At 42.0% G+C, this 20,946-nt stretch overlaps 1 protein-coding gene across 1 annotated transcript in view; it reads right to left on the reverse strand.

Annotated features, from left to right (window-relative positions):
* The window catches only part of LOC125455283 (protein FAM181A-like), a 143,076-nt gene that overhangs the window by 96,897 nt on the left and 25,233 nt on the right, over window positions 1–20,946 (reverse strand). The window contains exon 2 of the mRNA XM_048537009.2: window positions 10,109–10,436. The gene's annotated coding sequence lies outside the window, so the exon portion shown is untranslated. The remainder of the gene's footprint in view (window positions 1–10,108; window positions 10,437–20,946) is intronic.

Here is a 20,946-nt window from a genome sequence, read left to right on the forward strand (position 1 = left end):
TTGCAAGGTGAGCCATTAGGTGCTAAAATGGGGAAACACATGAAAAAGAAATCCAGTCTGATACACAAACAAAGTTAGATTAGATCAGATAACTTATTTGTTCATCCTACCATAAAAAAATGATAATTCCAAAACTAATTTCAATTTATGTGCAACTGACAGTAATTAGACACTGCAAACACAATATTATATTCATCTAAAATAGTAAACAGATTACATTTGCAGCTTTAAAAAGTTGATTACATTCCATTATACTGGAAGATGTTTACCCAACAGCGACAGGTACTATTCAATTTGTAGTATCTTAATGTTTCTTAGCATACAGTTTACTTCTTCCAGCTATTAAAATAGTCACAATCACTCAGAAACTAATTGCATCATGACAATATTTAGAAAGAATTGATTATTTTAAATATTTATCACCAAAATTCACAACATAAAATCATCAATAAGTTGAATTGTTTATTTCTTTTACTTTGGCAAGGCCACAATTTATTTTCTACACCTGAATGTGAATAACTTGAGAAATTATGCTTGAGGAACCTTCTTGAAGTCAGTGTTGGAGTTTTAGGATTTAACCCAGCTACAAGGTAGGAATGGTGATACATTGCCAAGTCAGAATAGTGAATGACTTAGTGGGACATCTGCAGCAGGCAGTATTCCCATGCACCTGCTGCTCCTTATTCTTGAAGGTGAGAGATATTATAGTTTTGGACAGAGTTATCAAAGAAGATTTCATGTATTACTGCAGTCTACCTTGTGGATGGCATGCATTGCTGCCATGGAGTGAAAGTGTTAGTGGGGCTGACTGATTAAGATGGTGGATGGGATACCAGTCAAGGAAACTGATTTTTCCTGGATAGTATCAATCTTCTTAAATATTGCTAGAGCTGCAGATAAGTGGAGAGTATTTCATCATAGATCTAATTTATGCCTTGTAGACGGCGGAAACGTTTTGAGAAATGTATTGCTTGCCACAGCTTACTCAAATCCTGTCAGCTCTTAGGTCAATGTATTACATGACTGTTCCAGTGAAGTTCCGAGCCAATGCATTGACGCTGGTATCTTCATATTTTTAATACCCTCTATCATTTTGGGTGGTACTGTAAAATGACTAAATTTACCATAATCTTATCAGAAGGAGATTCTAACATGGTAATCTCAGCCGATGCAAAAATTGAACCCACACTGTTAGTCTCAGTCTGCATCATAAAGCAGCTATCCAGCCAACTGAGCTAACTGGTCTCTATGAACACGCACCATGCTAAATAGGATTGATTTTGTGCCGATCTATCAACACTTCAAGTTAATACAGAGCATCCAGAGATGTTGAAGACCATCAGCAGCAATGGAATTGTAATATATATGTTGTGATGATACATAACAAATTCTGGAAATATCTGTGAAGCACCAGAGTGAGTCTTACACTTTGCAGTGATAAGTCTAGTCTTCCCTGCATTTCCATGATATAAACGATCATTACCTGTGTCCTCTATTAACTTATCAAATTGTACAATAACACAAAAGATTGAAAAACAAATGTAGCTGCAGTTTGCCCATTGTGAGCCTCCACATCCCCTTTTACCTTGCACTACAGCCTGTTTCAACCCATCACTCCCCACGTGGAGACCTATCACATTGAATTTTGCTCCAACTCTCCTCCCAGCCCAAGTCCCAGTATTGAAAAATGCAACCAGTTCCTCCATCCTCTTGCTGAGGAAGTAATAACAGTGATCATTGCCAAGAACACCTCCACTACTCACCATGCCCTCAATGCTACACTGCAAACCCCACCCACCATGTGCTTTTCATTGCCCTTGTCCCCAACTCTCTCTAGACTTGACTTCCCCACCCTTTTTTAGGCAATGAGCCCTCCTTTGTCCCTTGCAGCTTTCTTAATGATCAATGTACAGACCTCAGGGACTGTTCTTGGCCCAGACTCCTGATCATCTTTGATGTGCAGGTCCTAGACATGACTGACCAGACCCCTGACACCTGTCTTTGCAGTTCCTCAATTGATGATACTTGATTCCCCGACTGCTTATGAAGATCCTATAGGATTGAGCACTACCCATCCTCAGAGTGTGGTCAACATATCTCCTGACTGTCCAGACTGATTAGACAACAGACCATGGCCAAATCCCTGGATTGTGTATGGACTGTGCCTGTGCCTGGGACCGCTTTGCAGAACACCTCCGCTCGGTTCGCATCAAACAACTGCACCTCCCAGTCGCGAACCATTTCAACTCCCCCTCCCATTCCTCAGACGACATGTCCATCATGGGCCTCCTGCAGTGCCATAATGATGCCACCTGAAGGTTGCAGGAACAGCAACTCATATTCCGCTTGGGAGCCCTGCAGCCCAATGGTATCAATGTGGACTTCACAAGCTTCAAAATCTCCGTTTCCCCTACTGCATCCCAAAACCAGCCCAGTTCTTCCCCTCCCCCCACTGCATCACAAAACCAGCCCAGCCTGTCTCTGCTTCCCTAACCTGTTCTTCCTCTCACCCATCCCTTCCTCCCACCCCAAGCCGCACCTCCATTTCCTACCTACCACCTCATCCCACCTCCTTGACCTGTCCATCTTCCCTGAACTGACCTAACCCCTCCCTACCTCCCCACCTATACTCTCCTCTCTACCTATCTTGTTTTCTCTCCATCTTCGGTCCGCCTCCCCCTCTCTCCCTATTTATTCCAGTTCCCTCTCCCCATCCCCCTCTCTGATGAAGGATCTAGGCCCGAAACGTCAGCTTTTGTGCTCCTGAGATGCTGCTTGGCCTGCTGTGTTCATCCAGCTCCACACTTTGTTATCAAGGCTCACTATCAAATGTCCACAAGTTTATGAAGTTAAAGTTCCTGTGCAAAAGGAAGATAAAATAATAGCTGGCTTAAAGCATTCTAGATGTCCTTTGAGGTGTAAATGTTTCAATCTAAAATCATAGTTATTTAGTTGATAACTTACATCGTCAGAAGTGCCAAATGTTGCAGATCTCCTTAAATTCTTTCTGTCTGGATGTTTCTCTCCAGTTAATGTCACCATTGGGTGCTTTGTTTGTAGTCGGGCCAAAAGAAGGAGCTTTCTCCAACTGATGCCTGTCACAAATCCATCTCCTCTCCCCTGTCAAAATATCTCTTTGATATACAGCTGGTTTGTATATTCCAACATCAGAATTTTTGTTTCCAAGCTTGTTAATTGTAGGTCTTTTATCTCCAATATGTGAAACTTATCATGTAGGTGTAAATCAAAGTAAGAAATGACTGTTTGTGCACAGCTTACTTGGTGGACTAGTATTCATTGTCTTTTGATAGAAATGTTAATTTTACTTCAGATAATTTTGTTCATTCCACAGTGGTTTCATAACAGTTACCTAACCTATGTGGTCAGCTAATTGCTGTGGTCTATGTTATCTTCCCTTTTAAAACCATTTTAGCACAAGAAGGCCCTAGGTATTAAAATCAGATGATGGAATCTAAAAATCAATAGACCATTCTCATTCTTACTGTGACAACTGTTAGGAATTTGTCTTCATGATTTATTATCAATTTTCAGTTAAGAGAAATAATGAAAAAAATCATTGTTAACCGAATCCAGGACCTATAAATTATCTACTACTATTAAATGAAAAATGGACCATAAACAGCACAGCTTGTTGGGGCAGAGTTGGAATATGCATGATAGTTATTTCACATAACAGTGGGACACTAATTAATAAAATTGTTCATGAACTATCCCCTGCTGTGGCAATAAATAAAATCTGTATTTATTTAGGATTATGTGTATCTCTGAATGCTGCTCATTGCCACAAACCACTCCATAATTTACGACACACTTAATTTGTTGTCATTTATTTTCTTTGTTGTATTATTAAATGGTACACTACATTCAAACTAACATAATAATACAGGGCAGTATGGCAGAGTCCATCAAGAAAGGCCCAATCACTGTGAAGACTTTGTTCATCTTAATGATATTTGTTAATGAGATGCGGCATTGTTAGGAATGAGAAAATCTTCAGAAAAGTTACATTGGGTATAAATGCCTCCCTGTCAGATTTTAGTGCTTGAGCAATAATATATTCTTGTTAGTACTTCCTTTGTTTTGGTTAGGGATTTTTTCTTTAGCACGTATCCTCTCTATCAACACCACGTTGCTGACGAAATTACACATCGACTAGCAAAAGCAAGCTCAGCATTCAGCTGATTAATGCAAAGGCTTTGGAGAGAGGATGGAATTTTTCTCAAACCGAAGATTCAAGTCTGCCAGATGGCTATTCTAACATCGTTTGTCAATAGCTCTGGTGCATTGACAATGTAATGGTGTTACATTAAGCACCTAGAAGCATTCCACACTTCCTGCTTAAGATACGCAATATTAACTGGTAAGATTAAATCTCTAACACTCAAGTTTTTGTAAAGTGCTGTGTATTTGGTACTGAGTCGAATCATCAGAGCTTAGGTTGGCTGGCTTGGCCATATGCTTTGAAAGAAGGATTCCTGTTCCCAAAGACAGTATGGTACAGTCAGCTGAGCACAGGAACCCACACCATAGGATGGCCCCACTCAGTGACACCATTACATGGGAAACAACCTTAAAAAGATCCAAATGGATCAACACTCCCAACATCTGAGGAGAATGGAGCTTTCTATAGGACAAATGAGCATGCCACAAAGCCAGTGCCTTCACTATATCTCCAACAGTGACTCAATTTGTAATATTTGTAAACAAAACTCAAGGACAATGTAGATGGTGAATAATTGGTCTCTTTGTGAAATTGCTCTATCAAAGCAATGAATGAATCCATAATGTTTGCTTGTTGACAATAAATATCTAATGATCTTGCTTAGGGAGAACTAAGTGTTAGATCCTCTTAATGTGAAGTAAATAACATTGTATAGGGCATTCAGAGATACGCACAATCCTCAATAAATACAGATTTTATTTATTACCACAGCAGGGGATATTTCGTGAACAATTTTATTAATCAGTGTCCCACTGTTAGGTGAAATAACTATCATACATATCCCAACTCTGTCCTGATATTTGATTTTAAGTTTTTAAAAATTCATTTTTGAGAAATGGACATCTTGGGTAACACTGGATTCAATTGCTCACTCCCTAGTTGTAATTGAACTACAGCAGTCTGTTAGTTCTCTCACATTTAGGGCAGCACAGTGGCTTACAGCAGCAGGAACTCACATTTGAATCCACCCTTGGGCACCGTCTGTGTGGAGTTCGCACATTCTGCATGGGTTTCCTCCAGGAGCTCCAGTTTCCTCCCACAGTCCAAAGATGTGCAAGCTAGGTGGATTGCCCACAGTCTTCAAGGATGTGTAGATTAGGTGGGTTGCACGGGGATGGGTCTGGGTGGGATCCTCTGAGGGTTGGCGTGTACTTGTTGGACTTGTGGGCCTGTTTCCACACTGCAGGAATTCTATGAAACATTTACAATCCCCCGTATAATTTTATTGAGGCACGTTATTTTGTTTTAAATGCTCACAAACCTGGGTTTTAGTAACAATATTTCTCTGTACTAAGGAACTAGGGATCCTTTTTTAGAAAATCACATTGTTAAATGTGAAAGGTTCAATAATTGCTTCATATTAAATATAACATCTAATTTTAGATGCATTACATTTTCTTAAGCGCAGTGCACATTTAACAACCTAGTGGCTTATTAGACTTAGGTACCAATAAACAATGACATACTGGTCACTGAGTTTACGTAAGTAATTCTGTAAGTCAAAAGCAATGACAAGGATATTCCCTATTAAGATTCAGTATAATGGGTTGCATTGTGAAAATATCCCAAGTTGTCATCAAGTGTGGACTGCAATAGTGCAAAGTATAAAGACAGTTACATCTGCCATGAAATTAATTTGTCTTATCCAGTCATAATGGTTTTCAATTCAGGCATCCATGCAGGCAAATTGCATTATTTTGATATTCTACAAATAACCATGGAGTAGAGCTCCTGAGATAGGGGGGAAGGTCAATATCTCCCTGCTGAATCTACAGCTGGTTATAAGCAGCCTTACCAATACCTGCATTGTAAATGAAGAGCTGTGAGATTTATTTTTAGATAATAGGTAATAGATATACAATCTTGTCTTCCTTTGCCCTTCACCAGTCACTATTTTGAAGTGAATTATCCTAATTCATGAGGAAAATATTGTTGACGGAGTCCATTGGCAAGCAGCAGTCCTGAGATTCACCATTACCCACTTTCGGCCTCCACGTCTCAGCATATCCCACCCTCCATCTTGAGGCCAAATATCAACATGATTGTGGCATGCAGCCCAATGCAAAATACACTGCTGACTGGCGGCATAATCAGCCTGGGGAACAGCAATGTGTACAGGTAGCCTAAAGTTCTGAAAGACAATCTGCTCCTTAAAGGGGAGCTGCATTCAGGAGACAGCTGTTGATGATACATTCTCAGCTTGTAAGGTTTGGTGGCAAGAAGATTTCTGACAGCAATGGACCAGAGAGGGGTCTGCCAGACTCCTGAAAGTTACACTGGATGCTTTCATCCAGGAGATTGAAAGGAGTAGCTGGGCTCAGGTGTACTGCAAGACATCCCCTGCAAAGGGAATGGGTTACAGAAGTGAATTCCCAGCTCCTGGTCCTGAGAGGGAGTTTGGCTATGTTGTTAGGACTGGTTCATCGACCTCACATGATGGTCAATAAATGCAGTGTAAATGTCACAGCCGCCATTACCTCTTACACTACTCAATGAATCGTTTGGCAGAAATGATGTTCAGAATGATACTATATTCCTATATTCCACAGCCAGCCAAGGGAAAACTGAAGTTGTAGCTGAGTTCAGATTTGCAGGGGACCTAGCTGATGTCTTGACTGGGATGGTATTCAGGAAGAAGTATATACACAAAGATGCTTGGTGATTTGTCAGGTCAATCACAGACCTCACCATCACTGTCAAGATGCATGGAGGAATATTGTTCCAACTTGACATAACACATTGCACAAATCCTAGAACACATCATTTCCAAGGAAACAGCTTAGGCCCAGGTGGTGACATAAAATCTGTTGGTCCCTGTTCCAGCTTCCAGTGCAGCACAGGCCGAGCCCACCCTATATCTCAGTGCTGCAGGAACATGCAGGTTCAGATATTCGTACTGGTTAGCCAGCAGACCCAGACTGCACGTATCAGTGCACAGAAGGAACGGACAGAGTCTCACAGCAGTCCACTAGCTTATGCTCCAGCTGCTAGTGAGGATTGTTAGTAGTACAAAGCAGAGAGCTGGCAAGGTATGGGGGATTGTGGCATTTGAAATTCCCAAGAAGTAGATCACACAGTTTTCTTGGGCAATGGGATCCTAGAGTCCACCTCCCCTCCTCCTTTTCTTTCTCTTTCTCAGGTGTCCTCTGCAGTGCAGTTGGAACAGGTTGTGGCCTCTTGAGAGCAAGGCTGTGGAAGATGCAGCAAGTCTGGAGACACAATCCCATGATTACTGACAATTTAAGCCTTGGTGTTCCCTGTCTAACATAGTTTTAATTGTAGGCGCATTGTCCACATAGAGGTTGAGAGGTGTAGGGGAGTCACTAGCAGTGCAGTAATCCTTTTCATCATGGAACCAGCCTCCAGGACTTTGTGGTGACTCAAAGATAGCAGAAATAGTGGAGAATCTTGAAGGAACAAGTGTCCTATTGATGCTTCTAATTTCCATGTTTCCAAGGAAAAATCATCTAAGGTCTCATGGTAATCACTTTGAATAGCATTGCTGGTGTGTCACTCGTGTATGAAAAATAGAGGTCATTGGCAGGACCTGCACAGCCTGAAAAGGTATTCATATTAGATGCTGTTTAATATTGCAATCTGCCCACACTGCAGGCTTTTGGCACAAGGACAGCTTGCAATGGTACCTTACGGTCACTGTGGGCTGTGCTATAAGCGGTGGAAGCAGACGAGCTGACATTTATAATGGTTCAGGCTTCTGAACTCTGGAGCCAGTGGCACAGTGGACTTCTGCAGCCTGTAACTGCTGTTTTTGATTAGGAAACATGGAACAATTCAGCATTTTGTTGGCAGGCTTCATTTTGTTCAGATTTTTCTCTTTTTTTTCTCTTCTGAAATTATTGACTCTTTCTCGTGCACAGGCCTACAACTCTCCACTGGGGTGGAGGATCACCATGGTGAGATGCTGTGAACAAACTCATTGGCTAAGGGAGATATCACATTGAGCTACAACACCCAGGCAGTAAGTCCCAAAAGGATTCATTAGATAGTATTTAGCAGCAGGGACTCTAGCTATTGTCAATTCAAGCATCCAGAGGTCAAATATAACACTACTACAATGGAAAACAGAATCTGGATGAACTCCCTTCTCACTGTTCTCCTGATGGTTTTAATACGATGATCTCTTCCCCTTGATTCAAAAGCAGAATTCTCTATTCATCATATCACAGCCCTTTAAAATTAAAATAGTTCTATTAAATTTCTGCTGAGCTTTTTCTGCTTCGGTGATAATGTTCCAGTATCACAGGCCTATTTTCTGTCATTCAGATATAATATTTATTATACAAGTGCCAAGAATGTCCCGTATGCATTAACATTTCTCCTGCAGGCAAAGTTGCAGGAGATGCATGTCTTCACTAGAGCAATAAATGTAACAGGAGAAGAAAAATAAGGGGCAATTTTATTGAGGTGACTCATGCTGCATTTTGGAAAGGTCTCATTTACATGGTGTTTCAGGGAGGGTTTCTCACTGTGAGGCCTAGGTAGAATTCTCGCACTATAGTCAAAAAAGTTGCCTCATTAACTGCTCGCACGTCCCCTATGACAACTCCTCTTCCAGTGCTATCCCACTCACCATAGGTGGAAGAATGTCCAAATGCCAAGATATCTAGGGGTCCTTGACACTGGCATCATCTTGGAAGGCCAGCTGTGCTCCTAGTCAAGAGTTGGCAGTCCAAAATTGCCCTTCATCATTATGTGTGGCATAGCAGCCACAAACATTGCTTCTCAGGGTACAGAGGTGGCATGGCTGACACTTACTTGCACATGGAACTACATGTTCCTACGTAAATGGCTATTTAAGTGCAAGGTCACACAATGTTCTGTTCCCTTGCCATGTCCCATTTTACAAGGCCCTCTAAGTCAATACAACTTTTTCTGAATGACCAACAAGGCCCATCATCTTACTAGCGATTAATATGGGGCCACCCCCTTAAGGAACACCTTCAAATGTTTCACAATATTAACTTTCATTTAAGATCACTAAAGGTGAATAGAAATCAAGCAAACAGAAGTTGCATTTGTCTCTTGGAACACAAACCAATTGCATACATGTTGAGCATCATCAATTTTGCAGTCAGTGGTTAATCACTGTACCCAGGTCATATCTTGTAGAACTGGGTGCCAATTAAGTCCTGACTGACTTGTAGCACAATCACCCTCATGCACAAGGCACTGTTCCTCTTGCTCATTGTCCTCACTGACTTCCTCAGAAATCTGCATCCACTCTCTAATTTCCTCAGCATCTATCACATCCCCTTGTTGCCAGCCCTTCTTTGTGCAGAGTATAGCATGCTACGATTATGCCACACGCTCTGTCCGAAATGCACTATAAGGCACTACCTGACTGGTTCAAGCAGTGGAACCTCACCTTCAGCTGGTCAATTGTCAGTTCCAATTTGGCTCTTGTTAAAGAATTGGTTGTATTATATCCACAATTTGCCTTAGTCAGGGGATTGTGTAACAGAGCCATCAGCTATGTTTAACGTGGGTAGCCCTTGTCTCCCAATAGCCATCATTGTAAGGCATCTAGACCCTCAAACACAGCAGGAGTGTGAGAATTATGAAGGATGAAGGAATCCTGGCAGTTCCCACGGTAGTGTGCACAAATCTTTAAGAAATGGTTGGGAGGCTAACTACGTGACTGAATCTTACTGGCGGGCTGAAGCACTGACCTCATCATGGGGAGGTGAGATGTGGCGATGTGACCTGGCACAAATGGCATCATTTAAGCTTGATGCATTTGCGGGTAGACACACATCCCTAGTGGCTCCTTCGAATGACCAAATTGCATAAACATTCAACAACACTGTTACCTTGACGATCACTGGAGGCAAGATGGTCGCTTACCCCCTTGATTTGCAGCTCCTGCTCCAGCAGCTGGGACAGCTCTGTGACATCCTCAGTCTACACTGACACTGCTCCTCACTCGTCCAGTGGAAATGGCATCAAGGACAAAAATCCCTGGGCTTCCAATGCTTCCTGTGCGTCTTGAGGAGGAGTTCAGCTGCAACTGCTTCATGTAGAGGTTGTTCGGATCCACCTATGGGTTGCTGTTATTCCTGGGCTTGCTGGCACATCTGTCCTTCCTCCATTTCTCTGCTCCTTTTTTGCAAGGCATCAACTGTGACAATAATACCAGCTGAGGATGGATCTATCAGGCACACTTGCGATGACCCTATGTCAGGAGCAGAGACAGAACAGGTTCTTAGCAATGAACAATCAGAATCCATATCCCTGACAATTGAAGATTTAACACACTCCTTCAAGGGACATGGAGCAGCTGGTGAGGAGGGACATGAATTCATTTTGGCACTTGGTCATTGGACCTAATCTATTCAGCAAAAAGGCAGTAGCAGAGTTTGCATGCTGCATGAGAACTGATCCCTTCTCTTCCCAGCTCCACATCACCCACAAGATGTATCATTACATATAAGGGAATTTTGCATTTACTTATAGTTCAGGTGGAGAGGGAATCAGTGCCATGCCCCTGTGCACACAGTGAGGGTTTGCGTTTTCATTGTGCATCGTGACTCCCAGCTAACTCATTTAAGGTTGTCTATGAACTTCTACCTCAGTGAAATTTCTGACTGCAATTGCAAGGACAAATGACGTGGGACATCATGGTCACCACACTGTTGTTTTGACAGGTCAGTGTACGTGATAATGATTGGCATGGCCAGGCTGTACTGACAGGACTCAGGAGGTAGGCATGAAAATTGGCATCTTTATTCAAGGCATTGGGTAGGACCTCGTGGGGATTCAGTCAAGGTGGGCTGTCCATGAAGTTCTGAAGGAGACATGGGATTTTTGTGGAGAGAGGGTGACCAGGCTGAGCCTTATTCTTGTACACTGCGTGTAGTTCACATGAACGATGATATGATTGAAAATGATTTAGCCTTGCACTCTGCAGGTGCCTGATTGACACTATTGCTGCTTGAAGACCTCCCATCATGAAGAGCTGAAGCCATTAGTGGCTCTGCCCACTCTGGGCATGATCACATTTTCCATTCATGGGTTGCTGTTAGCAATTGGCAGATCATAGAAGACAATGATAGGTCACACTGGACACTGAGTACCCGTATGTAACTAACTATTACCCTATCTCCCATAGCACACCATGTCGTCCCATGTACTACTAGTTCCCTATCTTTGTACACTGAAATCACCACTCTTCACTATCCATGTACCATCAGCATCCCAAATTGCTGCCTACAATCCCTGGCATGGAGCCTACCCAGTTCCCTACCTCAGCAGTGTCCACTGATATCTGTCCATGCCGCATTCTGCTCACCTTCAGGACTGACCATTGCCAATGCCCTGGCTGCCTTGGATGACCATAAGACCATAAGACATAGGAGTGGAAGTAAGGCCATTTGGCCCATCAAGTCCACTCCGCCATTTAAATCATGGCTGATGGGCATTTCAAGACAACGTCCCTGCACTCTCCCCATAGCCCTTGATTCCTTTTGAGATCAAGAATTTGTCGATCTCTGCCTTGAAGGCATCCAACGTCCCAGCCTCCACTGCACTCTGCGGCAATGAATTCCACAAGCCCACCACTCTCTGGCTGAAGAAATGTCGTCTCATTTCAGTTTTAAATTTATCCCCTCTAATTTTAAGGCTGTGCCCACGGGTCCTAGTCTCCCCGCCTAACGGAAACAACTTCCTAGCGTCCACCCCTTCTAAACCATACATTATCTTGTAAGTTTCTATTAGATCTCCCCTCAACCTTCTAAACTCTAATGAGTACAATCCCAGGATCCTTAGCCATTCATCATATGTTAAACCTACCATTCCAGGGATCATCCGTGTGAATCTCCGCTGGACACGCTCCAGGGCTAGTATGTCCTTCCTGAGGTGTGGGGCCCAAAATTGGGCACAGTATTCTAAATGGGGCCTAACTAGAGCCTTATAAAGCCTCAGTCTTATCTGATGATAGGCAAGACTGCGGCCCCTCTCCAGAAGGCTTTCAGACTGATGATCCATAAACTTTTTGACTGTTGGCACTGGACCAGCAGGACTAATCGTTACCTACTCCCCAACCAGTACTGAGATAGACCCTAAACCTGAATGCTTCTGTGGATGTCTGACTATGCCCACGTCCCTGGGACTGAGATCAGATGTTGCCCTTAGCTGAGTGTACCAGCACCCTCTGACAGACAGCAGCATTCCTTACCTCGACTGAAGCTGCTCCCCTTCTCCTGTGAAATGTGGCCATTTGATTGAGGCACATGCAGTCTGTTTTATGAGCTGGCCACTGGCAAATACTGTAGGTGTGAAATTGACATATCATGATGCCATATGGCAACACATCCATGCCCTTGAGTGAAGACAGCAAACAAACATGACAAGCTGGTTGCGGGTCTGCATTAAACATTGAGACAAAACAGAGATACTGTGATCCTTAAAGTGGGTAGATTGGATAGTCAGAGTCTATTTCCCAGGGTGGAAATGTCAATTGGTAAGGACATGGGTTTAAGGTAAAACGGGTATGTTTAAAGGAGATGTGAGAAGCAAGTTTTTTTAAGCAGAGGGTGGTAAGTGCCTGGAATGCATGGCCAGAGGAGGTAGTAGAGGCGAATAGCAACATTTAAGAGACATTGTGACAGACATATAACAGGCAGAAATTAGAGGGATAGAGGTGAAAGGTTTTTAGTTTAGAAAGGCATCATGTGTTGATGCAGTCTTGGTGAGCCAAGGGGCCTGTTCTTGTGCTATACTGTTCTTCCTTGTTCTTTGCAGCTGAAGAGGCAAATGGATTAAAAGCAAGGCTGGATTTGCAAATGACTTAGATCAGAACAACTAGTTTCTGGCTTTCTCTTACCCTTGTTCTTTTATTAGCAAAATTATGTTCATCACCTTTGAACCTAAGAAGATTGTTCTGGAATCCAGTGAATTCTTTAGAATCAAAGCCAATGCATTCTCTGTTGCTACCTCTTTTAAAACCCAAATGCATAAGCCATCAGATGCAGAGATTTTGTCAGTATTTAGTCTCTTCAATTTCTCTAATAATATTTTCCTTTACAAATACTAATTTTCTAAAATTCCTTATTTAACATGACACTCAGTTCCTCATTACTTCTGAAATGGTTTTTGAATCTTTTATTATTGAAGAAAGATGCAAAGGGCTGATTGGAGATGGAAACAATGAAATAGCTGCTGAGCAATAAATCAATAGAGTGGGAAACGGAATTGGTTGGGAATCCCTCACCCTGTTGGTTGCAAGTTGTGCCATATCAGATCTTCTGCAATTTTCAGCAAATTGCTCATGTTTTGAAACCCTGGTGAGTGAAAATGCGTTCTCTCCTTTACGTTCTTTGTGAACAGCATTAACCTACAGCTGTGCTGGCTGGAGTCAGTGATTACATTACTGCAACCGAAAAAGCAAATGACCATGAAATCATTGTTACTAAATAATATTGGTTATTCAGAAAACTTGCAATCTGTCAAGTGACAGAATTGCATTGTAAAAGTCGAAGGGTTTTCAAGGGTGGCATGGTAGCTCAGTGGTTAGCACTGCTGCCTCAGAGCACCAGGGACCTGGGTTCATATTCCACCCTCTGGTGACTGCGTGTGTGGAGTTTGCACATTCTCCCAGTGTCTGTGTGGGTTGCCTTCAGGTGCTCTTCTCACAGTCCAAAGATATGCAGTCTAAGTGGATTGGCCATGAGAAATGCAAAATCTGGGTCGGATGCTGTTTTGAGGATTGGTGTGTTTTAAATGGGCCAAATGGCCTGTTTCTACTCGATAGAAATTTTATATATTATGAGTTTCCAGATTTATTACAATAGATTACCTAATGGGTGAATTGCTATTTTGCGTTGTACACATACAACAATGATTAATGCAGCAGAGGGACAGGCCCTTTGGCCCATCAAGACTGCACCGATACATGATGCCTTACTAAACTAAAAACGTCTTACCTCTAAGCAGCCATTGTCCATCGATTCCCTTCTTATTCATTTTATCTGTCAGGATGCCTTGAAACATTCTTATTATCTTTGCCTCCACCACCTCCTCTTGCAGCACATCCCAGACACTTAGCAGGAAAAAACATGCCTCTCACACCTCCTTTAAACTTTCTTCCTTTTATCTTAAACATACTTCCCCTAGTACTTGACAATTCACCCTGGGAAAAAGCCTCCAACTATCCACACTACCCATGCCTCTCATTATTTTGTAAACTTCTATCAGATCATCTCCTCATCCTTTGATGTTCAAGTGAAAACAAACCAAATTTGTCCAATCTCTCCTCAGAACTAACACCCTCCAAAATAAGGCAACACCCTCTTAAACCATTTCTGTTCTGTCTCCAAGGCCTCTATATCCTTCTGTGATTTGCTGACAACAACAGTGTATAATATTCCAAATGTGGCCTCAGTAAAGTTCTACACAGCTGCAACATGATTTGCCAATTTTTATACTGTATGCCCCACCAATGAAGCCAAACAAGCGATTTGCCTTCTTGGCTACTTTTGCCACCTGTGTTGCCATATTCAGGTGGAAGTACTCCTAGATCCCTCTATATGTTGATGCTGCTAAATGTCTTGCCATTTGCTGTATGCCTCCCTCCTGTATTCGATCTTCCAAAATACATCCTCTCACATTTGTTCAAATTAAACTCCGTCTGCCGTTTCCCCACCCAGGTCTCCAGTCTATTTATATCTTGCTGAGTCCTCTGGCAATCCTCCTCATTATCTGCAACTGGCCCAATCTTTGTGTTGTCCACCAACTTAGTGGTGATCAGGCCCCCTACACACTCTTCCAAATTATTTATATATATTACAAACAACAGGGGTCCAGGCACCGATCCCTGTGGAACACCACTGGCTTCAGATCTCCAGTCAGAAATACGTCCTGCCACCAATTCTTTCCGTCCTGAACTGAGCTCACTGTTTATAGCCTGACCAGTGAGTTGGAACTTATCTCCACACAGTAATCGCGACCGCCACCAATGCCTGGACGATTCCGTCTCTTGTTGGTGGGACAACGGCCACCTGGTACCTACCCACTTGGGCAGTACCCTCAAGAGTGAGAAAAAGAGAGATCAAACTGCTTATCCTGGCCAGCAAACCCCCTTGAGTGGGTGGTTCGAATCGCCCGGATCACCCTCCGGTCCTTGACACTGGAATTATTGTGTGGGATCTGCTGTGAACTCAGCCAGAATTGGTGTGCACAGATGGACTCAAATATGAGTTCAAAATTATCAGTGAACTTTATTACAGAAAAACTCAACTTGCCCAATCCGCACAATACCTCGATAAAACTTATACTCTATAACCTAATATAAAATATAAGAAAACTGGAGCGGACACAATGTAAATCTTTAACTTCACACAATTTACAGGGTACTTTAAAAATCACACAAGACCCTCCCCCCATCCTAGCCAACTACTCCAGAGTGCGAGTGTCCCAGGCCTGAAAAGGGTTCTTACGGTCTCAGAGGGACTTGTTGCTTGTCCGGTGGGGCTCCCTCTCTGCCTTGGGTCTTGTTGTGGACTTCCGAAGTCCGAGGTCGCAGACAGGGTCGATGTCTTCAGCCCCAAGGGGTTGGCGTCCAGAGGAGCAGCGAGCTCAAAGCGAGGAGAGTGGAAAAGAAGAAGAGCAGCCCCGATAGCTGGCTGGCCCTGCTGCCCTTTTTACCCTTGCAATTCCAAAGGGCCGGCTGGCTCCGCTCCTCCGCGCCCCCCCATCAGTAATTCTATTTCACAAGTATCTCCGGTAGTTGCTGGGTTTAATCTCATCATTCGTGGAAGCAAAAGGGTCAATACTGTCCCAAATGTACTTAACTGGAATTTTGATGACTTCATGGAGCCTCCCAAACTGTTTTCAGATTAGGGTGAATCATTATCCCATTAACTAGATAGGCTACATTGTTCACAGTTTCAGGTTCATTACCATTTCTATGCCTGTCCCTGGATATGATGTCTGGTGGGTGCTGGTTTGTAGGTCGAGTTGTCTCATACCTCTGACGATCTCTGTCCCCACACGCCCCCACAGACGCCAGGTTGACCAGTTATTCACAAAAGGCCATTTTCTTTCAGTTTTTCCTTTTAAAACTGGGGATTGCCCTGAAACTTCTACACTCCTTTTTGCTGTCCCAATTTCTTGCTTAAGTTCTTTCCTACTATTTTTGCATTCTTTGAGGGCTTACTCTTTTTTGTGAGCAGCCAAGCCTATGTCACTTTTTGAGATGTGATGTTGCCCTGGATCTCTGCCCCTAGATTCAGTTTCACGTTTGCTCTGATTGACCATGGGCCTGATGTGTTTTTCTCACTGCCACTGTTCACTCCCAGGTTCGCTATCCTTTGCTCTATTGCTGTTGCTGTCACTGTTCTGGCTGATCTCTGTCCAGATTCTGCTCCTCAGGTATTGAAAAGCTAGTCCAGAGTGAGATCAATAGCTAAGATAATAAAATGTGAGGCTGGATGAACACAGCAGGCCAAGCAGCATCTCAGGAGCACAAAAGCTGACGTTTCGGGCCTAGACCCTTCATCAGAGGCTCTGATGAAGGGTCTAGGCCCGAAACGTCAGCTTTTGTGCTCCTGAGATGCTGCTTGGCCTGCTGTGTTCATCCAGCCTCACATTTTATTATCTTGGATTCTCCAGCATCTGCAGTTCCCATTATCTCTGAGATCAATAGCTAACTGTTTAAACTCTCTGCATGGTCTCTCTTCATTCTTTACAGCAATGCTCAGTTAGCTGTTTGACTGTAGTGGAATTTTGACAAATATCTGAGCTTTCCTTCCTTCTTTGTAAAAAGCACAGCCATCTGTTTGATTATTTGAAAATTGTAACAGTGGAGGAACTTTTCAATACTTGCAAATATACAATACAATACAGCACAGGAACAGGCCCGTTGGCCCACCAAGCCTGTGTCAATTCCTATTCCTTGTTTAGATCTACTAATTATTGCCCATGAGAAGTATCTACCCTTCCAGTCATTTCATGTTCATGTGTTTATCAAGATACGCCTTAAATGTTGCTCACATGCCTGCTTCCACCACTCCACTGGCAATTCCAGGCACTCACCACCATCTGCGTGAAAAACTTTCCCTGCACTCTTCCCCTAAATTTACCCCCTCTCAGCTTGAACCTATGACCTTTTGTACTTGGCCTTTCTACATTGGGAAAAAGCCTCCAACTATTGCTAATGCATCCTGCACCCGCAGGGTTTATTTACCCTGCTCTCAAATAAAATGTTTGGTATCCTTACAAAATACCAGTTTATTCTGGAACAAAAACAAAGTTGCTGTAAAGGCTCAGCAGGTCTGGCAGCATCTGTAGAGGAGAAAACAGAATTAACGTTTCGGGTCCAGTTACCCTTCCACAGAACCTTCGGAAACTGTTCTGAGGCAGGGTCACCAGACCCAAAATGTTAACTTTGTTTTCTCCTCTACTGATGCTGCCAGATCTGCTGAGCTTTTACAGCAACTTTGTTTTTGTTCCTGAGTTACAGCATCCACAGTTCCTTTGGTTTTTACCAGTTTATTCCATGCTGGACACAGCATAACTATTTTTATGGCAGAAATAGTTTTATGGAAAACTTTTAAGGAAGAAATTTTTAATTTTCAGCAATCATAAACAATGACATTCCATGGAAAGAAAGCAAAGAAAGACCAGCATTAATATCATACTTTGGACAACCATCGTCCATAGGAATACATGCATATAGGAAAAAAATAAAGTCATACTATTTACCTTTCCGTATTACAGGCTACATTTTATTCAGAAAATCTCTCATTTATGACTGCACATTTTGACATCTTTCGAAGGGTCAAAATTTATTGACACCGCGACACACTTCTTGAGAGGTCTTGACACATGCTGATGTTCTTTATGGGTTGACACTGCTGATTGATCTTGACAGGAAGGGGTTTCATCCTTGGCAGGAAAAGTAAAACTGCCACAACTTTCACAATAATTCGGAACAGCAGCAATTGCAAATGGGGAAGAAAGAAATTGCTAATGGGGAAGGAAGCAATTGCTAATGGGGAAGGAAGAAATTGCTAATGGGGAAGGAAGAAATTGCTAATGGGGAAGGAAGAAATTGCTAATGGGGAAGGAAGAGTTGTTGGGCCAAAGGGTCTGTTTTTCACACTGTTGGGATTCTCTGATCTCGAGTCAAACTGTCAGAGAACGAGAATAGGATGAGAATAATTTTAAATGCTTACTAAAATGAAACATCTATTTAGATCTGTTCATCTCTACTTTTTGTATTATGATCCATTAATGCAGAATGCCTATTATATATTCATTTTCCTATTTTTTTTATCTCTTTAGATTTAATACTATATGATTGACTAATGTTGGAATTATTCCAGCATTGGACTGGGTATTCCAGCAACATTGAGTTATGTAGTGTGTTCTACAAGCCAAATGCAAAGTTATATAGTTGCTGAGGACATAAGATGTGATTTGACTACATTCCCACGTTATGTCTCGGCTGACATAATGAGTAATTCACTTGGATCATTTTCTTTAGGGGCTGGTTGACACAAGTTGAAATGACCTTCTTTTATGTCTGAATATTTTATTTGTATCTGGTCCAGGTTGGTTATTTCCTCTTTAATGTTATCCAAAAGTGAATCCAGTTGGAATCCACAGCGCACTAACCAGAGCTTTTGAATCCAAAGACTATAAGATTCAGGAATGAGACTTGGCAATTCAGCCCTTCAAGTCTGCTTTGGCAATCAATACCATAATGGCTAATCTGATTGTGCTTTCAAATCCACTTTCCAAAGAAAATCCAACTCAGCCTTGAGTAAATTTAAAGATCCAGCCTCCATCACATTCATGGAATTCAACAAACTAACAACCTTCTGAGAGACTTCTTATTTTTAAACTGCATCCCTTCCTTCTAATCTCCTCTGCCAGACCAAACATTCTTTTAATAGCCACCCCATCAAGTTTCCTCAGAATCTTTTATGTTTCAATAAGATCACCTCTTACTCTTTTAAACTCCAGTGAGTGTAGGTACAACCTGGTAGGGCAGTAACCGGTAGGGTGGCTTGGTGGATCAGTGGCTAGCCTGCTACCTCACAGCACCATGGAGCCAGATCCAATTCTGCTCTTCGGAAACTGACACTGAGGAGTTTGCACATTCTTCCTATGTCCACATGGGTTTCCTCTGGGAGCTCCAGATTCTTCCCACAGTCACAAAGATGTGCAGGGTAGGTGGATCAGCCATGGGAAATGCAGGGTTATGAAGTGAGTCTAGGTGGGATGCTCTTTGAAAAGTTGATGTGGATTCATTGGGCCAAGTGGCCTGTTTCCACACTGTAGGGATTTATGAATTTTTCTTCATAAGAAAGCTCATGTTATGGACCAGACCCAACCCCCTCAAAATATTTTAGGAAGCTAGCCGAGACCCTAACTTTTTCTTATTTTAAAGGTAAGTGTAAGTTGTTGCATTTCAGATGCAATTTGATTGGTTACTTGGCTTTAAGCAAAACACAATTTATTTTTACATTATTTCTAACATACAGACAAATTAAAACAAAAGACAAGAATTGGCTGAACTATAACTTTATCAAAATGCTTAACAAAAACCCCAACTGCAGAAAGCTAAAACTAAAAATCTTGGTTCTGTGGGAGCTTGACCCTACCCATTCAGGCTGCTTGTATTGTTTCAACTTTAAAAATAAAACCAAGGCTTCACAAGCTGTTTACTTTATTAGCTTTGAGCAGGCTGCTTGGTACCTGTGTTTCAATCTGTCTTCACAAAAAAAATACAATATACCTCTTAAAGCCATAGTATCGTTACACGCTTCACCACAGGAATGACATCCATTGTATTGATCTAAAATGCCTTTAATAGTAATTGCTGACAAAATAAGGTACAAACTGTGCAACCAGTAAAATCCCATGCTCAAATTAAGTGGAAAGCTGGAGAACTGACACCACAACGCAGAAACATTATATCCAAAGAATTCTAATTTTCAGCGCAGCTTACCTCGAAAGCATGTAATTGTTAAATTTGTAGTTATATTAGCAGTTTCACGAAGATGCTGCAAAGATAGTTAAAATGGGAACTTGTCAGATCCACATAATGGGAAGGATATGTGGGTTTGCATTACATCACCTGTTAGTAAATAATGTTGAGACCCCCTGACATAGATCCTTGAGGAGCATTCCGTAAATTAGACTGTCTGCCCATTAAGATAACCCTCATTCCTCTACTGCTTAGCCATTTTGAAAAAAATTGTCTTCGATTTCATGAGCATTAACTTTACGGGATAGTTTCTGTTAAAAAAGGGGCCATTCTAAAATGCCTTCTGGAAGTCCATATAAATGTCTTTCATAGATATTCCCCCATCCACTGTTTCAGTCATCTCACAAGATTTCATTGATATCACCTATTCTTTACAAATCCATTCTGGTTCTTTCTGAATATTTTCAATGTCTTCCATCACTTCCAGATAATTTTAAATTATAGTTATTTCTTACTACAAATGTTCAGCTAATTGGTGTAGAACTCCTTGATTTTCTCCTCTCATCTTTCTTATTAGTGGAGTGTTATTCACTATTTTCCAACTTAAAGAAACTGTTTCTTCATTGATAGAGTTTTGTAACTTTACAATTAGGGCAACTGCAAAGTTCCCTACTACTTCTTTTGAAACCTAGGGATAGAAACAATTTAGAGATATGTTGATCTTTAGCATCATTAATTTTTACATTACTGT

The sequence above is a fragment of the Stegostoma tigrinum genome, chromosome 10 (assembly GCF_030684315.1).
Source record: "Stegostoma tigrinum isolate sSteTig4 chromosome 10, sSteTig4.hap1, whole genome shotgun sequence".
In the NCBI taxonomy this organism is placed as follows: domain Eukaryota; kingdom Metazoa; phylum Chordata; class Chondrichthyes; order Orectolobiformes; family Stegostomatidae; genus Stegostoma; species Stegostoma tigrinum.